At 45.4% G+C, this 19,264-nt stretch overlaps 1 protein-coding gene across 1 annotated transcript in view; it reads right to left on the bottom strand.

Moving 5' to 3' along the window:
- The window catches only part of SV2C (synaptic vesicle glycoprotein 2C), a 220,469-nt gene extending 211,552 nt beyond the window's left edge, over nt 1–8,917 (bottom strand). The window contains exon 1 of the mRNA XM_047861652.1: nt 8,766–8,917. The gene's annotated coding sequence lies outside the window, so the exon portion shown is untranslated. The remainder of the gene's footprint in view (nt 1–8,765) is intronic.
- Between the last annotated feature and the right edge of the window lie 10,347 nt (nt 8,918–19,264).

Here is a 19,264-nt window from a genome sequence, read left to right as displayed (position 1 = left end):
TTTAAGAAACATCATCACAGAGGCATCTCGAAATTAATTTTTACCAACTTTACTAATGCCTTACTTACAGAGTAATATGTAATTATTGCTAAAAACTCAAGTAATTCAATTGTTTCTGATTTTTCACTACCACAAATAAAATGCATAAAACATCCTGTGCAAAATGCTGACCATTTATCTTAATATTCTGATACTTCTGAGCATGTCTGAAAGGGAGGGACTAAGAAATTCCCAGGAAAGAGCTCAGTCCAAACTGAAGGCAATCTGAGACCCATTAGTCATGGTCTCAGGACAATGGGCTGGAGTGCAAAGGACAGTTGATTGTGAATACAGGATGCCATGTCCTCTGCAGTGTTTCTCACCAGCCCCATATATTCACACATTCTCTAAACTCTCCAGGGACGTAAAGAGCACATGTAGTGTCAGCAGCTTCTACAACACTGGAGCCAAGGCACTGGGCAGTGGGGAGTATGCGGCACAACACTGTGGTGATGCTACTGCAGGGAAATAGGGACACGGACCACAGGAGTGATCCCTGATGACTCAAAGAAATAGTGAAGAATCTTTACAGCAGACTGGGAATCCACAATTGGGGTAGGAATAGAGCCAGGAAAATGACTGTGGCTGCTAGCGTGGATCTGTATTTCTGCCTCCACATTGATGTGGCCAAGAGGAAACCCCAGTGACAGATTTAACTGGATACTTCAAAAATAATAAACTTTCTATTTAAATTACTTTTGGGTTCAACACAGCTCATAATGTGTTTCATGTGCATTAACTGAAGCATGCTGTCACATGGTGAAAACAGTAATAGTGTGAAGGCACACATGACAGGAGCCCAGTGGAATTATTAGAATGTCACTTCTCAAATACAAACACACGTAAGCACAAAAATTATTTAAAAAAAAGAAAAAATTGCATGGTTAGAGCTACTAAAAAGTAATATTTAAATGAGTATATTTAAAAACCAGCTAGCCAGAGCTTGAAATGACAAAGTGGGTCACCTTCTCTACCCACTGCCAAAATGCATGGCCGTTCCCTGCTGCAAAGGATCCCGGGCTGTGTGACTCAGCTGGGTGATTTAAAGCAAAGAACATACATCTCTGATATTTCTCTTAGAAAAATTTTAACCTTCCCCCCACCATGATCACTATTTTGTGTGGATCTGCAGATTTAAAAACTTGAATATAGGTGGAGATGAAGTCTAAAGCACATTGTTCCTGGTGTTGCCACAAAGCCAGACCTAGAACTTGAAGCTGCGATCCCTCAGCAACTGCAGGAGCAGTGACAGGGAGGGAATGTCCATGGAAATGACCAAAGAATGGGAGAACTAAAGCTAATTCTTTAAAGGCTCTTGATACTCACTCAAAGGTTTAGACCACACTGGGTGGTTGTAAATGTGAAGACAGTCATGGTGTACTGGAAAAGACATTGATCTTGGTTCAGCCAATTATAAACCATGTAAGTGAGGAAAATCCCAAGTTCCCTGAGGCCAAGGGTCATTATGAAGACTATAATGCTCCCCATGCATGTGCTAAAATACAAACATGCATAGGTTACCAGTATTAGCTACATAATTGACCTTGTATTCAAAAAATTTCAAGAGGTGATGGCAGAGCATAAACCAAACACAGGGCCTTTCTGAACTTGAGGTACCATGTGACCACATAGGTCAAAGGCCAATGAAGCCAGCCCTTGTGTGTTACCGTTCCAGAGATGTGTTCTTCTTGAGAACAGGACCTTTGTAACTGCACAGCAGAATCTCCAGAGTACCTTGAATTTGGTAAATATTCGGGAAACATTTGATGACTTACAGAATCACATTATAGTAAAAAGGTTGTGGGATCTCACACATTAAGAAGGAATACTTTCATTTTACAAAAAACAAAAAACAAAAAAACTCACTGATTGAAGAGAAAAATCTTTTATGGTACAGTGCCTGCAAAGTAACATGCTAGGAAATGTACGTATGTTTTCCCTACTTAACCTTTTCACACAATCCTAAAAAAGACATATAAACATCAACTTTTCACAGCTTAAGAAATCAAGGCTCTAAAGAGGTTAAGACATTTGTCCACAGCTACACCAGTTTTGTTAAACAGTTCATTAAGTCATCTGATAATATTTCCTGAGCTCTTACGAAGCTCCAGACACTGGCTTAGACACTAGGGATAAACAATAAGACAAAACCACAACCTATCCCTGATCCTGTCCTTGGCCTCCTGGAATGTAGAGTTCAGTTGGGAGAGACAGGCATTAAGGAAACAACCTCACTTTAAAAAAAGAAAGAGTAAAATTAATGAGCTTTATAAACAGAGTTGCCAGATTCAGCAAGTAAAAATACAGGATGCCCAGATAAATGTAAACTTTATATAAACAACAGATAACATTTTAATGTAAGTATGCCCCAAGCAACATTTGATTAAGAAATTGTTTGTTAATCTGAATTCAAATTCACTGAGTATCCTGTTTTTCTCCAACAGTCTTATCTAGAAAGAAAAGAGAACCGTGAGAGAAGAGAGAATTTTCACCTCCCAAGAGAGGGTTGGGAGGCTGCCCCAGAAAGGGAAGATGACTAAGGTCTGAAGAGCATAAGGAGTCAATAGGGTGAAGGTAGGATAGAGTAGGTCATCGGGAGGCTGATGTCTGAAGGTTGCTAGATTGGGAGAGGTTTGGAGGTCAAGCAAAATAACGCTACAGACTTGAGCAGGGGCCAGACCATCCGGAGCCTTGAAGGCCATGCTAAGGTTGTCAGCCTTCTGCCACCAGACCAACCTTTCATATATGCTGCTCCTTCTGCCTATGCTCTTTCTTCTGATGCCATCTGCATAACCGTCTCCACAGAGTTCTTTCCAACCACCCATCTTGCTCACTCCGCCTCTGACCCCTACCACAGAAGTTAGTCATCTCTAAGTCTGTCTTGCTAGCCAGAAGGTGACTTCTCTCAGAGCTTCGAGGAGAGACTCAATAAATACTGAAGAGAACAACACAACTTACAAAGCCCACGTGTTCTGGGTCCCTGCCATACTGTCAGGTACTCATTCCAGTACCCCTGCAAGTGTAGATCCCTGGTGATGACATATAACCCACTTGTCAGAGCTTGATAAACAGCATATTCTGGGCCCATCCACAGAACTACTCGCTTAGAACATCTAGGATGAAGCTCGGACCTCTCCATTTGAATAAGCGTCTCAGGAAAGTATGATACACAGGGCAACTGAGAACCATCGGTCTATTTGGCTATACTAGGATTCTAATTCATAGGATTTTTAAAGAGTAGCAAATAACAAGAAAAAGCACTTGGTCTAATTAGTCATAAATCTCACTGTGCTCCGGAATTATAAGAGGGCACAGTGCTATGAGAAGACTAAAGCCCATTAGTATAGTTCTTAGTTACCAGTCGTAATCATTTGTAGTACAAAGTGTCCACAGGAAACGACACAGCAGGCATGGTATGCACTGGGTGCTCAACAGAAAGCATTTAAAATGTGTCATGTTAGGGGCACGTAGCTGGGTGGGTAGAGCGTGTGACTCTGTCTCAGGGTTGTGAGTTCGAGCACCACGCTGGGTGTAGAGATTACTTAAAAATAAAATCTTTAACTAAAATAAATTTCTCATATTAAATTCAACTGAATATCTGCTCTACTGAGATCAGTGAACTGAGATTACTATTTTTCAAAATTGGCCTTTTAAAAATGTTTTAGCCAAAAACCATAATGGCATAATAGAAACTCTAACAGATCAATTATTCTACAAAAACAGAGCCCATGTCTCCATGTAAAATTGGAACATGAGTTAATAAAAAACACTTCTTATATTCTACTTATAAGCAAAGTTCAAATTTAAAATATCACTCATCAATGGCTAAAGAAGATGTGGTATATATAAACAATGGGATATCAGCCATAAAAAAGAATGAAATCTCACCATTTGCAACAACATGGATGGATCCAACTGGTATAATGCAAAGTGAAATAAGTCAGAGAAAGACAAATACTACCTGATTTCACTCAAATGTGGAATTTAAGAAACAAAATAAATGAACAAGAGACAGAAAGCAGACTCTTAAATATAGCAAACTGGTGGTTACCAGAAGAGAGGTGGGTAGAGGGATGGGTGAGAGAGGTGAAGGGGATTAAGGGTATACTTATCTTGGGGTGCGTGGGTGGCTCAGTCAATTAAGTGCCAGACTCTTGGTTTCAGCTCAGGTCATAATCTCACGGTTCATGAGTTCGAGCCTCCTGTCAGGTTCCATGCTCATGGTGTGGAACCTGCTTGGGATTCTTGCGCTCTCCCTCTCTCTCTGGCCCTCCTCTGCTCTCTCTCTCTCTCTCAAAATAAATAAATAGACTTTTAAAAAATTTTTAAAAAGTATATTTATCATGATGAGCACTGAGTAATGCAGAGAATTGTTGAATCACTATATTGTACACCTGAAACTAATATAACACTATGTTAATTATACTGGAATTAAACTTTTTTAAAACAAAAGTCATCATATATTTCTGCATTTCATGGAGGGAAAGAATATTAGAACCAGAAAGTACTAAACCATCCAATCCACTGCACTCCTTTTTTTAAATTGTATTTATTTATTTTTAATATGAAATTTATTGTCAAATTGGTTTCCATACAACACCCAGTGTTCATCCCAACAAGTGTCCTCCTCAATACCCATTAACCACCCTCCCCTCCTTCCCACCCCCCATCAACCCTCAGTTTATTCTCAGTTTTTAAGAGTCCCTTATGGTTTGGCTCCCTCCCTAATATTTTTTCCTTTCCCTCCCCCATGGTCTTCTGTTAAGTTTCTCAGGATCCACATAAGAGTGAAAACATATGGTGTCTGTCTTTGTCTGTATGGCTTATTTCACTTAGCATCACATGCTCCAGTTCCGTCCACGTTGCTACAAAGGGCCATATTTCATTCTTTCTCATTGCCACGTAGTACTCCATTGTGTATATAAACCACAATTTCTTTATTCATCGGTTGATGGACATTTTGGGTCTTTCCATAATTTGGCTATTGTTGAGAGTGCTGCTATAAACATTGGGGTACAAGTGCCCCTATGCATCAGTACTCCTGTATCCCTTGGGTAAATTCCTAGCAGTGCTATTGCTGGGTCATAGGGTAGTTCTATTTTTAATTTTTTGAGGCACCTCCACACTGTTTTCCAGAGTGGCTGCACCAGTTTGCATTCCCACCAACAGTGCAAGAAGGTTCCCGTTTCTCCATATCCTCCTCAGCATCTATAGTCTCCTGATTTGTTCATTTTACCCACTCTGACTGGCGTGAGGTGGTATCTGGGTGTGGTTTTGATTTGGATTTCCCTGATGGGGAGCAATGTTGTTCACTGCTCTCCTTTTATTTCATATTCTTCAATTCTCCCTAACAGAGGAAGAGATGATGATATGCAACTCGCACCAAGTGTCCCTGATTACAAGGGGTGTTCGTGATAAAAGCAAATGGTGTCTTTATGCCCCATTAAGACATATTTCCAGCAAGGATAAATAGTAACTTGACCCCCTGTTGTTATTTCAGCTGTGTCAAATAAAGAAGCTCCAAATTCACTGCAACACTTACACTGGTTGCTCAATAGGGCTGGAATTGAAAAAAGCAAATCAAAACCAAAAACAATTTAGCAATGTTGTACCAAAGGTGCACACAGATGGGGGGCCTGCCTCTCTTAAGTTTACTGACAGACTTAATCTAAATGACAAGTTTGTGTTAAATGGGTAACGATATACATGTTGTAAACCATGGGTCAGACAAAACCCACAGCATAAGGAATCAAGAGGCACTGGTGACTCATAGGTTTTCCCTTGATACAGTGCACAGAATAAAAAGGGCATTTTAACTTGAACCATTCATAGCTATCTACCATTACGTCTGAGTCACATGAATAACAGCATTGTGAATGGCTAGGACGGCATTTTGACAAATCAGATGTTTTTATTCCTGAAGTATATCATCAGGAAGTTTACATTAGAGTAAGAGATAATATCCCTAATAATGGGAAATGGATTTTCTGGGACTTGTGGTTCACATGATATATTGCACATTATGATACTCTTTGTGGTAATCTTCCTAAGGGTGGAAACTGCTTCCTGTTGTCTGAGGCACCTTCCACACTTAAGGAATATGATTGGGTTAATTGTGAGCAGAATTTTTACCTAAAAGCTCTTAGGCTAGTCTGCTGCTGGGACCAAAGACGCTACTTTTACTGTCATTGGGTCATGAAACATAAATTTGCTTTCTCGACTACATTACCAAAGACACGCAGATATAATCCAGAGCTTTCTTTTTTTTCCCCTCCTCCTCCAGACAGCAGCTAATGGCATCTGATTTTATATAAGACTGTTAGGAAAAGTCTATTGTCTGCGTTTGCAGACATTGAAGGCTAAATTTCATTAAAGGAACAGCAGTGGTGAATGTCTCCAGAATTTTTAAAAAGATAAAATTAAATGGACTGTTTCATAATATTTTCCATTCATAGAGAATTTGTAGGCCCAAATCTCTCAGAGACCATCATCTTTTGTCCTCAAAACAACTTTGTAAGAAGAGCTAGTCTGAGCTATTTTTCACACTTCCTAAATGTGCAGGATGAACCCAAGAGGGTAAGTCCCTAGTCCCAGGTGATAGGATACTTGGGAAAGTGGGGACTAGGATTTCTGCCGCTGGGCTCTTTGATGACTGCTTCTCTGTTTTCCTCCCTTCCTTCCCTCCACCTCCCGCGCTTTGAATCCTTTTGACAAGCATACTGCAGATTTGGACTCATTCTGCAGAGCCAACAGAAACACCTTTGCCATGAGGTCTCCAGCAAGTGGGGTCTTTTTGAAAAATAGTAATAAAATGAAACACGGATTGGGCTTTTTATTTTTTACCGGGATTATGCTTTCCTAGTACTGCTTTCAACACACATTTTTATGTCATAAAAGAGGAATGCGGCACACTGTTTTGCAGGCCGTTCTCAAGCCCCACTTAGAGGCCTGGTCTCCTGACAAAACTGCGGAAGAACGGTGAAGGAGTGGGTGCGCACTACCGAATCTCATGAACCTCAGCATCGAAGCTTTCCGAGGAAAACCTGCCACGAGCACGAGGCCTTTCGGAACTTGCCGGAACTTGCCACAGAAAAGCGAGTGAACGACAGAGATGAATGCCAAATTCTTTTCCAGGATTAAGGCTAAGAATTAAACTGAAACAACTTTCTCGCGCTGACAGTCAACTCAATATTTAGGAAGGAGGGCTAGCGAGAGAGGAGGCCATCGGGACATCCCTGCTGCCGCTCCTCAAAAGACGCCCCATCTTTTGGATCCCCCGGGGAGCGCCTGGCCGCTGCGGAGCCTTCCCGGCACTGCGGCGCACTGCGGTGCGGAGGGCCGCCCGCAGACCCGGCCCTGCTGGGCTTTCCTCGTCGCCCCCGCCGCAGTGGCCCCCGCCGTCCCCGCTGCCCCGCCCGGTGGGCGCTGTCTGCGTCGGGTACGCTGCCGAGCATCCTTCACCGGGGAGCCGTTGACGCACACACGCGCGCTCCCAGACCGAGACTCGGCCGCCTGCCCTCCAGCCCCCACCCCCGCCCGCCCCTAGTGGGTCTGCATTTGCATCACTCGCACACGTAGTGGGTGACGTGAGCGCCCCCCCGCGCCCGCTCGCGCCATCCAGGCGGCCCCTCCCGCCCCTGTGACTCAGCCCCTCCCCCTCCACCCCCGCGCGCCCGGCGCCTGAGTTCCCCTCACGCCCCCAGCAAGGCTCCGGGTTGTGCATCTCCCGTGGGGTGCCCGCTGCTCTACAAGTTCATCACCATGTTCCGCAACCTTCGTGGGCCCAGCCCCCAGGGGTCCCCGCGACAAGCCAGAGAAAAGTCTTCCCAGTTCTAGAACCCAGGCGGAGGGGAAAGAGTCTGCGAATTGAAAGAGTCAAATGGGTTGGGTGATCGCCGCCACAGCGCTCACCACCACCTGAGATGACCCCGGTAGCTTGTTTACGGGTGATAGCCCCTCTCCCGCAATGAGCCTCAAGCCAGTAGGTCTATTTAGCCGCACCTGGAGCACAGTAGGCGCTCGGTAGGTTTTTGCTGAATGAAGGCGTAGTGTATGTAATGAAGTGCGGCACTTACAAACAGCCACAGCCCCGTGGGATTCCCTGTTCTCCATCCCTCTCGGGTTCTCGCGCACGGGGGCTTCGGGGACTTCCGTGGAATAGCTTTTTTAAGACTGGGTGTTTCTTTCAGGCTCCCACAGCGCCCAATGCGGCTCTCTCCTCTCTCCCTCCGCCCGCACGTCTGCAGAGGGATCCCCGCCGAAAAGTTGAGCCCAAAGCTGGGGTCGGGGTACAGGCTAGACATCCCGCTGGGGGCTCGAACCCTCTTGTTTGGATTCAGCCTCCCCTTCCCCGTCCAACCACGTAAGCCAACTACGGTGGAGGTCCCCACGGAAGGCGGGGGCGGCTCTCGAATCCCCGCTGGCGCCCACCCGCCTCCCCCGGGGATCCGGACTAAAGTGCGCCTGCCTCCCCTGATCTGTCCTGGGCAACCGGGGGTCACCCCATCTTCTTTACCCCGAATTCGCCGGTCCCGCTCCAGCAAAGGCGACCGACAGGGTAGCACCAGGCACCTGCAACCTCTTCCTCAGGGGCACTCGGGGCGAAGTTGAGCTTCTACAAGGCTGCAAAAAGTTCCCCCACGCTCCAGCGCTCGGCTCCCGGGTCGGGAAGGGAAATTAGGCGGCGGCGGGAAAACCCGCCACCGCTGCCGGGGTCCCTCACTCACCGCTCCAGCCGCCTGGGACCCCTTGCCCTAGGTGGTGTCAGCGCTGCAGCAGCCGCCACGCGGGCGTCGCTCGGGCTCTCTCCCTGGGGCCGCCTCCGTCTGCCACTCTCGCCTGCAGCGCGCGGAGTGGTGACTCCTCTGAGCGTGTCAGCGAAGAAAGGAGGGGCGGGAAAGTGGCTCCGGGCTTGCACGCTGCGGTCCTCCTCCCCCTCCTCCGCCTGCGCCTCCTCCCCGCGGTGCTGCAGTGCCGGGCGGCGGCGTGGTGAGAGTACGAGCGGTGCGCAGGGAGGGAGTCACCGCGCGCGGGGGAGGCTGGAGCGGCTCACGACTCTGTGCGGGGCGGGCTGCCTGGCTCCGGGAAGTCCGGGTGCTGAGGCTTTGCTGCAGCTCTGGCTTGGGGGGGAGGGGAGGGGCCACCCCCAAGTGGCAAGTACTTTGGGAGGATTCAGGGCTTCGAGTTTGCTACGGGGGGGATAGGAAAGGGCGCCAGTCCTGAATTAGTCCCTGAGTGTGACTCTGCGTGCTGCACTGGGGGCGGCGCCCCTAGTCTGGTCCCGCGAGACAACAAGGAATTCTAGGTGCTGGACCTAGGTGGTGCCACGGGAGAGAGGGTTTGCCGGTATTTCTGGGCCTGGGACTGACCTGTTAACGTCAGCTCGACTTCCCGGGAGCTACCTGGGGCTTAAATTGACCAGTCCCTTCATCCTCCGCCTCCACGCTGGCATACAAGTCGAGTGGAAACTTGGGGCACAGCAAGAGCAAACAGGAGGAAACTTTGCTGGGTGTCTGGGGTCTCCCTAATGCCAGGTGGGGCCAGACATCTGTACCCACAAGCAGACACTCAAAGTGGCCCTTTTGGGGGAAACTACCGAATATTTTAAAAGAAGAGAGGAGGCACGGGAATTCTGCTTGTACTCTCAGTAACACTGGTGTGCTGGAGACCCCACCTCGAGCTTCCCCATTTCGGGGCGGCGGGGTTCGGCGGCTCCGGGAAACCTACCCTGGCGAAGCCATGCCCGAGGCTGGCGCCGCCACCCCGCGGCGACAGAGGAGGGCGTTGCCTTCCGCCGGCCTCGGGCGGCCGCGCCTCGATACTCCCCAGCCCTCCCATCAACCCCCCTCCCCGCATCTCGCGCACTGCCACCCAGACACTGCGAGAAGCTGGGCTTCCCCAAGTCTCTGACCTGCCAGCTCCGCACTCACGTGGAACCAATACAGAGTGGGAAGGGGCTGCACTGGCCGGTGTCCTCCCTAGCATCACTGCTCTCGTGATGGGTGACCCCAAGCAAGACAAAGCGCAGAGCCTGAGCAGGATGCAGTGGGTAGAACTCACACACACACACACACACACACACACACACACACGCGCGCGCGCGCGCGCGCGCGCGCGGCTTATCTGCCCATATGCTCTATTCGTGTAAATATGCCTGGATGATTGAATGGATCAGTTTGTGGATATAAATATAAATATTCCATGTACTTGTGCCGGAAAGAAGAGATACCAGGCATCTTGGGCAGCCTCCTGCCCAGGGGAGTTGGTGGGGATGAGATGGTTCAACCCTGAGCTGTGTTGTTACATGGGCTTTGTGGCTTGGTTGTGTCACCGTGCATGATACTGTGGAGAGAAATAGAGACAATCCTTAGTGGATAACTCTCCCCTCTCTCCATCTCAAGCACTCAAGAACTCTAAGTTGGGATTCCCCTGTCAAACCTACACTTGCTTGGCTATATGGGTCTTTGAAAACCTGCCTGGGTCTTGTTTGGGTTAAAGACTTTGTAGTTTGAAACCGTATGTGGTGTTGTAAAGTGGTCGGGGAAACATGAAAATTAGGCAATGTGCTATTTGCATTTCATGAATCCTTCTACATAGACAAATTATTTAAATTAAATAATTATTTAGGCTAAAAGGATTGTGTTGTTACCATGAGGAGGAAACTACACCCCACGGGAATGCCTATAAATCCAGCATTAGAAATGAAATTGTGAAATTTAAAAATTTGTAATTCTTATCCAGATTGCCCATGTATTATTTATAAAACTTTGAGCTCTCAAATGCAGAATGTGCTGGTAATTTCACTGAGTTCCCAAATGGGTAGACACCCTCTTGAGAACCTTCCCCCAAATGTCACACGATAATGGATTATTTCTCCAATGAGAGAAGTTCAGAAAACCGTGAATGGTCAACATTCTTTGTGCTGTGCTATCTCTTCCTTCAATTATTTTCCTGTGGAAGATATTCAAAGAAGTGTATAAATTTTTTAGCTGCCAAGTTTTCATGTCTTGATGCAGTTGAAGATGGCAGCTCCTGCAGGAAAATTCCCGATTGTGTGTTTTCAAGAAATGTCCGATTTAAGACTGGCTTGTGTTGGGAGAGGGTATTTTAATGCTGTGTCTTTGGAGGACAACAAGTATTTTCTCAGGATGATGGGATGCGTAAGTTATTCAGCTTGCCCCCCAAAGCTGCTCTCATTTTAGGGTCCCACTTGATGTATTCCTTGGCCCCAGGCCTACTGGAGCCAGCATTCAGTATAGTCTTCTTCACACCTTTCTTATAAGGACATGTTTCTTTTTTCCTCCTAAAAACACTTGTCTTGGAGGAGCTAATGGAAAGTAAAGTTACACCTGCCCTGTCCCCACAAAATCCCAGTGCTCTGAGGTTGTTACCCTCCTACCTATCTTGAGTTTTATTCCTCAGTGCAGTGTCCGCTCATCATGCTAGAAAGTAAGCCATTAAACACACCCAAGGAACATCAAAGATCTGTCTTCACATCTGCAAAGTGGATTCAATAAAAATAACTCATACTAAGTACAGATGCTGTGGTGATTCAATTCGTTAACATATACAAGAAGCACTATCCCCGTACCTAACACATAGTGGGCACAGAATAAATGTTAATACCACTTCCCCTTTCAATAGCCAGAGTGAAGTTTTCACAAGCCTGTGCCTTGGAGTGCTACTCCTGGAAGATGTTCCTACAGGCTAAGAGTAACTAACGGCTGGCTTCCAGAACAGAGACCTCGAAAAACCTCATTAACTTGAACCAAGGCTACACAGCTCCAGTTTTCCTTACCTTCATCATCAGGGGTCATAATGAGGCACAGACACCCTTCTTACCCCCAGTGCTCACAGCTTCCCCAAAACTCTAGGTCTTGAGTCTACCAATGTTAATCTCATTAAGCCCTTAATGCCTATTTATTTTGGTTACCACATTAGCTCTGGAACCTCAAGTGTGTTTCTCATCTCCTACATTTTAACGTTCATAAGACTTAGCACATCCTAGATGTCTCTTTTCCCCTATCCAGCTCCTGAAACTTTCTGTCTGTTTCTGGAATGCAATCCACCACTAGCAAAATGCTCTATATGTCCAGCCTCTTCTCTGAAGTTTCCCTTTACTTCCTGCTCTGATCCTCTCCCTAGAGATTCTTCTTCCACAAACTTCTCAAGTGATGACTGGTTTTTTTCTTCTCCAGCTCTTACATCACTGTATCAGGAGGTAAGAAGGTGGTGTCCTTCTCATTCCTCATTGCTGCTTCCAGAACATCGTACATCCCTTCTCCTTAAACCTATAGCTTTGAATCTCATGTCATCGGGTTATTTTACACTTTAAATGGTGCTGTCGTGCTCGGACCTCCAAGTCATTCAGCACCTTTCCTGACAAGTTTAGCTCGTACTTCAAGGTCATTCCCTAAACATTAATCCTACCTTAATCCTCACAAATTTAATGCACACAAAGATGTTCATTCCAACCAGTACCACCTTTAGTCCTGGACAAGCAAGGCTCTGTGCCTGAGGGGGCCCCTTGCTTTAGAATGTCTTACTTAAAAAAATTTTAAGTCCCCCCTTTGGTGGCTGGGTTTGCAGCCCCAAATTTTCATGCAACTATAAATTCAGCTTAATGTTGGGCTGGTAATTTCCCAGGGCCCTGGAAGAAGGAAAGGCAAATACTTTCTGAAGGAGCTCTCCTTCATCCCAAGATTCAAAAAAAATCCCTCAAATAACTTTTTAGTGAAAGCTAGCAAATGATGAAGCACACAAAACAACCAAATGCACAAGGAAGAATGGCACCATGAAGGAGAGTCAGCAGATATACGAGAAGAAAACGTCCTTCCTCAAAAAAAGACTTCAGATGTTGGAATTATTAGTCATGATTCTTTCTTTACTTAAAGAAAAATAAAAGACAAACTTATAAATATTTTCAGGTAATATAAAACTATAAGGAATAGCCAATCACATTTGAAATGTACCAAATCAACCTCTGTCCAACTCTACCAGTTGTCCTACCAACATCCAATCCAACTTCCACACACATATACACACCTTCCTCCTTCCTTTAAAAACCTTGATTTTAGGGGTGCCTGGGTGGCGCAGTCGGTTAAGCGTCTGACTTCAGCCAGGTCACGATCTCGCGGTCCGTGAGTTCGAGCCCCGCGTCAGGCTCTGGGCTGATGGCTCAGAGCCTGGAGCCTGTTTCCGATTCTGTGTCTCCCTCTCTCTCTGCCCCTACCCCGTTCATGCTCTGTCTCTCTCTCTGTCCCAAAAATAAATAATAAAAAAAAAAACGTTGAAAAAAATTTAAAAAAAAAACCTTGATTTTATTTAGGAATCAATCTCTTTTCTTGTACACACATATTTAACAAAACAGTTTTACACAGAATGCTAAAAACACATTCCTTTATATCTTACTGAAGGTCTTGAAATTCATACCATTGCACAACCAAATCTAACTCCTGACTAGATGGATTACATTTTTGTTGAGAGTTTAAAGCCTTCCTTAATGGTGGGGCACTTGGGTGGCTCAGTTGGTTAAGCATCCGACTTCAGCTCAGGCTATGATCTCACCCTCTGTGAGTTTGAGCCCTGCACCAGGCTCTGTACTGACAGCTCAGAGCCTGGATCCTGCTTTGGATCCTGTGTCTCCCCCCACCCCTCAAAAAATCAACCTTAAATAAAATAAATCCTTAATGGCAATAATCATTCTTATAATTAATAAAAATTACTGACTGAAAAATAAATTTAAAAAATAGTGAATTAAAATTAAATTTAATATAGTCTCAAATGCCCTGAAGGAGGTGGTGTATGATTATGATTTGGAGGAGTTTTTGCTATGTCCAAATAACATCCTCTTTGGAACTTCTGTGACTCTGGGGTCATGAATCATTAGTCTGATTCAGACTGTCTGCCAGACATCATGAATGCTACCAATCTCCTTTAGTCGCTGGCCAGGTCTTTTAAGATCTATAAATATATAGATCATATATATATATATATATATAATTGAAGTGTACACTTTTCTTTCTAGCTTCTGGATAGACTTCCTTTCCTCACAGCTCAAAGCATTCCTATACTTCCACTCTCCCCAACTCTAAAAGAGTATCTGGCACATAGCAGATTCTCCACAAATGTCTCCTGTTTTAAACTGAACTGTGTGTCGAGTTCATTTCTGTTGAGAAAACAAGAAGGATGTCTTCATCTGTTGGTCCCTACATCTTGGAGGTGTTTAGCAAATATTTGCTTAAAGCCAGAATGGCTTCAGGATCTTCATAAGCAAATGGGAAGCTTTCAGAGTCCAGATGGAAGGCTGAGAATGAAAAAAAAAAAATGAGCTCAGAGAAAACTCAGACCCAGGAAGAATCTTTCTGCTCAAACTGCCAGGGAAGAAGCTGCCCCAGGCAGGGTCAAGAAATGAGAACCTGAATAGGTTTCTAGCTTCCACTTGTGGCTCAGAGGGAATGGTAACATGTCACTTACAAGTCTGTGCTAGGGCAGAGACAGGGTAGAGAATAGAAATGTCCACAAGAGACGTTCGTTGGTAAAAAAGAAGCAGACTTTGATGTCTGGAAAACATTCTTGTTCAGAAGGAGAGATGAATTAAAGGAAACTAATCTGTTCAGGGCGCCTTGGGTATACTCTGTGGGCCCGTAATTGTCTCTCTCTGTATAGTTTGCTCCCTTATCTGCATGTCTAGAATAAAGTAGATTTGTCATTTAGAAAATGTCTAACCTTGGGGCGTGTGGGTGGCTCAGTCGGTTAAGCGGCCGACTTCCGCTCAGGTCATGATCTCGCGCTCCGTGAGTTCGAGCCCCGCGTCGGGCTCTGTGCTGACACCTCAGAGCCTGGAGCCTGTTTTGGATTCTTTGTCTCCCTCTCTCTGACCCTCCCCTGTTCATGCTCTGTCTCTCCCTGTCTCAGAAATAAATAAAAAAACGTTTAAAAAAAAAAAAGGAAAATGTCTAACCTCAGTGCACATGACTATCGATAAGACACAGAGGGAAGGTTGTGGTCCTGAGGTCTCAGTTCCAAGAAGAGGAGCCCCTGATACCTGAGTGGCAGAGAAAACTGGAGCCACCTTACACAACATGTGGTGTCCCAGCCATTAGTTTAGAGATGCTCAGGAGAAAGCACAGCTGTGAGTAGGCAACTTGCCTGCTCCAAATCTTTAAGTGGCTGTGTAGTGTCTCTGAAAAAAGTGTAAATGCTTCAGCCTGTCCATATGTCTCATGCCATTCCCCACCAGAGAGACTCAGCACAGAGGAAGCATTGAATCATCACATGGCCAGGATGACTTGGCCATTCTCTGACTTCAGCCATCCCACCACTTGCACAATGGGCCTAGGGAACCATCAACCAATGAAGGGGGTTTTCGGTAGGATAGTACCCAGGAGGCCATAGTGGTAACCAACTTACTTAGCCAACAAGCTACAGACTTTCCTCCTTTCCTTATCTCACCTCCTCACCTGCTTACTGTACTTCACAGGACTGAGTCTCCAGGAAACCACATGTAATCAAACCCTAACCCCAAAGTGAGACAACCACTGTGCAAAGCCGGACATAGTCAGCTCCGATCTGCACTCTAATAGCTTTTAGGTTCTACTTTGTCTATAGCTTCATCACTTTATCAGCTTGGTTATAAGTATTCTGTCTCACTTCCTGAAGCGCCACAGCCTTTGAAAGCCCATAAACTCCCTAACGTGATGCTTTCCATGTGAGAGGTGCTAAACACATTTTGAGTAATTGTTCAAACATTTAATTAAGGTTCTACATTTCTTTTGAACTTCTCTTTGCAAAATGAGACTCATCAAGGGTCTTTCTATATGAGGGACTTATAGCTCCAAATTTTGCAGTGCTTTCTTTGGAGGGGTAATAGTACAATACCTTAAGAAACCTCCAGCATCGCTAGAGTTTTAAGTGGATTTAGATTAAAACACACACACACACACACCACACTTTTTGTGGCAAAAGTAATCTCTCTGAAACTTTTCCTGCTCTTTTTCTTTCAGTGATTTCTGTTGCTGCTCGGAGCTCTCTAATAAGTTTATGGATCATCTGTATCTAAATGATTTATTGCTCAAATCTGAATGTTCCCATTGGGTCTCTCACATTATCACTAGCTAGATTTTCCTTTTTAACATTCTACCACAGGTTTGTTAATATATTAAATTATCTTAAATTATTCTCCTGCTCAAGGGAGAATTATTGTTCCCATGTTCAGAATTTGTCTTGTAAAATCTTCCTCTCCAAATTAGTGTTCTAACACTCAGCTTTTCTATTTTAATAATAGACATGCTGATTTCCTCATATGATCTAACTATTAAAAATGCATGTAGTAAGCTCTCAGGAAGTTAGACTCACATCTAGTTTGGGCATGATCCATAAGTATTGGTGCTGACCAACTTTTGGGCCACAAATTGTTTTTTTCTGTTAAGAGGTAGCAACACCATGAATGTTAATAATGGAAACACTTAGTATTAATAGTCTAATTCATGTTTTCTCTTGCTTTACATCTAAACTAAAGCTATTCCTTGCTGATAAAAATATTTTTGAGCTACCCATGTCTTTGCTATACTCCCAACCCCAACAAGAGTTTCCTGTGTGCCATATTAACCAATTCTTGCATAATAAGACATCCTATGTGGGCACTAGATCTCCCTTACTAAAACTGAGGTTCATTTCTGTGGTCAGTGGCAGTCCAGAATTAACGGTTCTTTAACAATGGGGCTTGATGGATTAGGGGAAGCTTAGTGTCTCTTCCCCACATACTCGCCAGGGGTTCTCTTTAAATCCCAAGACAGCAGCTTCCCACCTTTACTATTGATGAAAATTCAAATCAAGCTCATCCCAGCCTATTGGTAATTCCAAGGGAGGGAGTAGGAAGTCTCATTTTGGCATAAGGACGAAGCTATAGTTTACCAAGAGTTCAGTGTTCGGGGCTATGAGGCATTTGCGTGCTCTCTGACATGCTGCGAAAGAAGCTTTTTACCATCTTTTCACTTCCTTTTCTTTCATCCCGCAAGAGTCAGAGTCAGGTTCCTACAGGGTGCCTTAAAAGTATGGTGGGCTTCATCTTGTTCCTCTGACTCACCACCTCAGAGGTCACCTCAATGCTGTGAAATTCCTGTTTCCAAAAGAAGTAGCTCATTTCTAAAGGCTTTCTGGAGATGTAGGTTCAGAGAGTCCCTTGGGAGAACAGAAATTGGACCAGGATTTCCATTAAAGAGATCCCCAAAGGGGCGCCTGGGTGGCTCAGTTGGTTAAGCGTCCAACTTCAGCTCAGGTCATGATCTCACAGTTTGTGGGTTCAAGCCCCGTGTCGGGCTCTGTGCTGATGGCTCAGAGCCTGGAGCGTCTTCGGATTCTGTGTCTCCCTCTCTCTCTGTCCCTCCCCTGCTCGTGCTCTGTCTCTCTCTGTCTCAAAAATAAATAAAACATTTAAAAAAAAAAGAGATCCCCAAAATCACATTTCTTTAGGTTTTCTCAGAGGCAATGCAGGAACGGCACAGAAGTATGTAGAGGATATTCCAGATCATTGGTTCTCAGAATGCTCCATGAAGAGATTTCCTTGGCATATCATCCCGATAGGCTAAGACCAAAAGTCACAGAACACAGTTTTCACAAGATACCAGAAGATGGCTGCAACTTAACACACAGGCTAAATGTCATCTTGGTAAAATACAATTTTCAAGGCCACCTTCCATGCATCACCTTTCCAGGAGAAGACAAGATCCAGACACCCTAGGACAAAGAACTCAGAGATCAGTGGGAATAGGCAGTGGTCTTAGAGGCTACCATGCTGAGACCTCAGAGTCCTGGAGAAGGCAGGGCTCCATAATCTTACTTACAGAAAATATAAGGATTCTCATCAGGAAAAAAGGATACTGAAGTGCCACCATCAGAAGTTGCCACATGTATTCTTGCAGAGGGCCTTGGTCCCAGGGACAGTAGACGTTTGCTTGGTAGAATAAAGCCTAGGTAGGATACCAAAGGTACAGTTGTCTCTATGGTGGGCACCTCCTATTCATGTTACCTGGACACATCTGCCTATAAAGAAAGGCACTTGTTGACGATCCTTAGAACAAGGACAACAAGTTGACAAAACTCTGCTTAGAACACAGGCAGGTGGGCAGCAGAGATCTGAGAAGAGTTCAGGTTGCTGAAATCCCCCAGGAACTCAGAGCACCATGCCTGGTCTTTTTCGCCAGGATGAAAGAAGTCTAGCATCCTCAATGTGTGCTGGGGCCCTAGGGCCCTGGGCTGGTCTTGGATGCGAGGCAGGACTGGATTCCAAACTGTAGAACATGGAGAGTGACCTGAGCAACAGCTTCCAGGGATGCAGCCAAAGTGACAAGCCAGCAGACTGAGACAACAATCCAAAGGGGCTATACAAAGCTTGAATCCAGTGAGATGATTCTGAGACTTGTGATGGTGATGGTGTAGGGTCTGCAAACAACAGAAAATGAAGCTGAGACTAACTTGGACCAGAAAAGGTGAGAGATTGGAAGAAAAGTGAACCACAGGTTCAGTCAGAACCACAGGAAGAAGTGAAGAGTCAGGCTGGGGAAAGAGAGGAGCCAGGAAACTGCTGAACTCTGAGTAGCCTCTTTTACGGCTCTGTCTTCTGATTGATTCAGCTGCCTCTGCCTTTAGCCCTTTGTCACTAGCCTGGTATTCTTGGGAGAGTCTGAAGGGTCCAGCCTGCGGCACTTGACAAGTGAAGGAGAGGACCAAGGACACCCTGATGGACACGCCCACCAGGACCTCAGGGAATGTGAGAAAGGGCCACTTGGCAACAGGAGAGTAGGGTGTGACTCTTAGGGCAAGGGTTGTGTGGTTCTGTGCAAGTCAAAACAAGAAATATCCAGTTCAGGGCAGCTGAATGACCAAGGGCTTGACAAAGTCTAGGACTTGAATAGAAGTTAGAGAGTACAAGGTAGAAGGCCATCTGAGGCAAGAGTCATTCTACAGATTCTCATGGCTGCAGCTGGGTATGAGGATGCAGTAATGAAGGGCACTGCTCAGACCCACAGAGCAGCTAACGGTCAGGGAGGTGGCTTGGCACAAGAAGGCAGTACCTCTCCTCCTTGGTTGAGTTTCAAAGCATATGGTGTCAATACAGAAAAGCTGCACCCCAGCTTCTTGGCAGAGTGGTTATAACTTCAAACCTTCTATATCTCATTCCTCATCAAAAGCTCAGTGGTTACTAAAATAGTGTTAATGAAGGGCC

The sequence above is a fragment of the Prionailurus viverrinus genome, chromosome A1, assembly GCF_022837055.1.
Source record: "Prionailurus viverrinus isolate Anna chromosome A1, UM_Priviv_1.0, whole genome shotgun sequence".
NCBI classification, from domain to species: Eukaryota; Metazoa; Chordata; class Mammalia; order Carnivora; family Felidae; genus Prionailurus; species Prionailurus viverrinus.
Note: the sequence above shows the minus strand (reverse complement) of the source record. Positions and strands in the feature narration are given on the sequence as shown.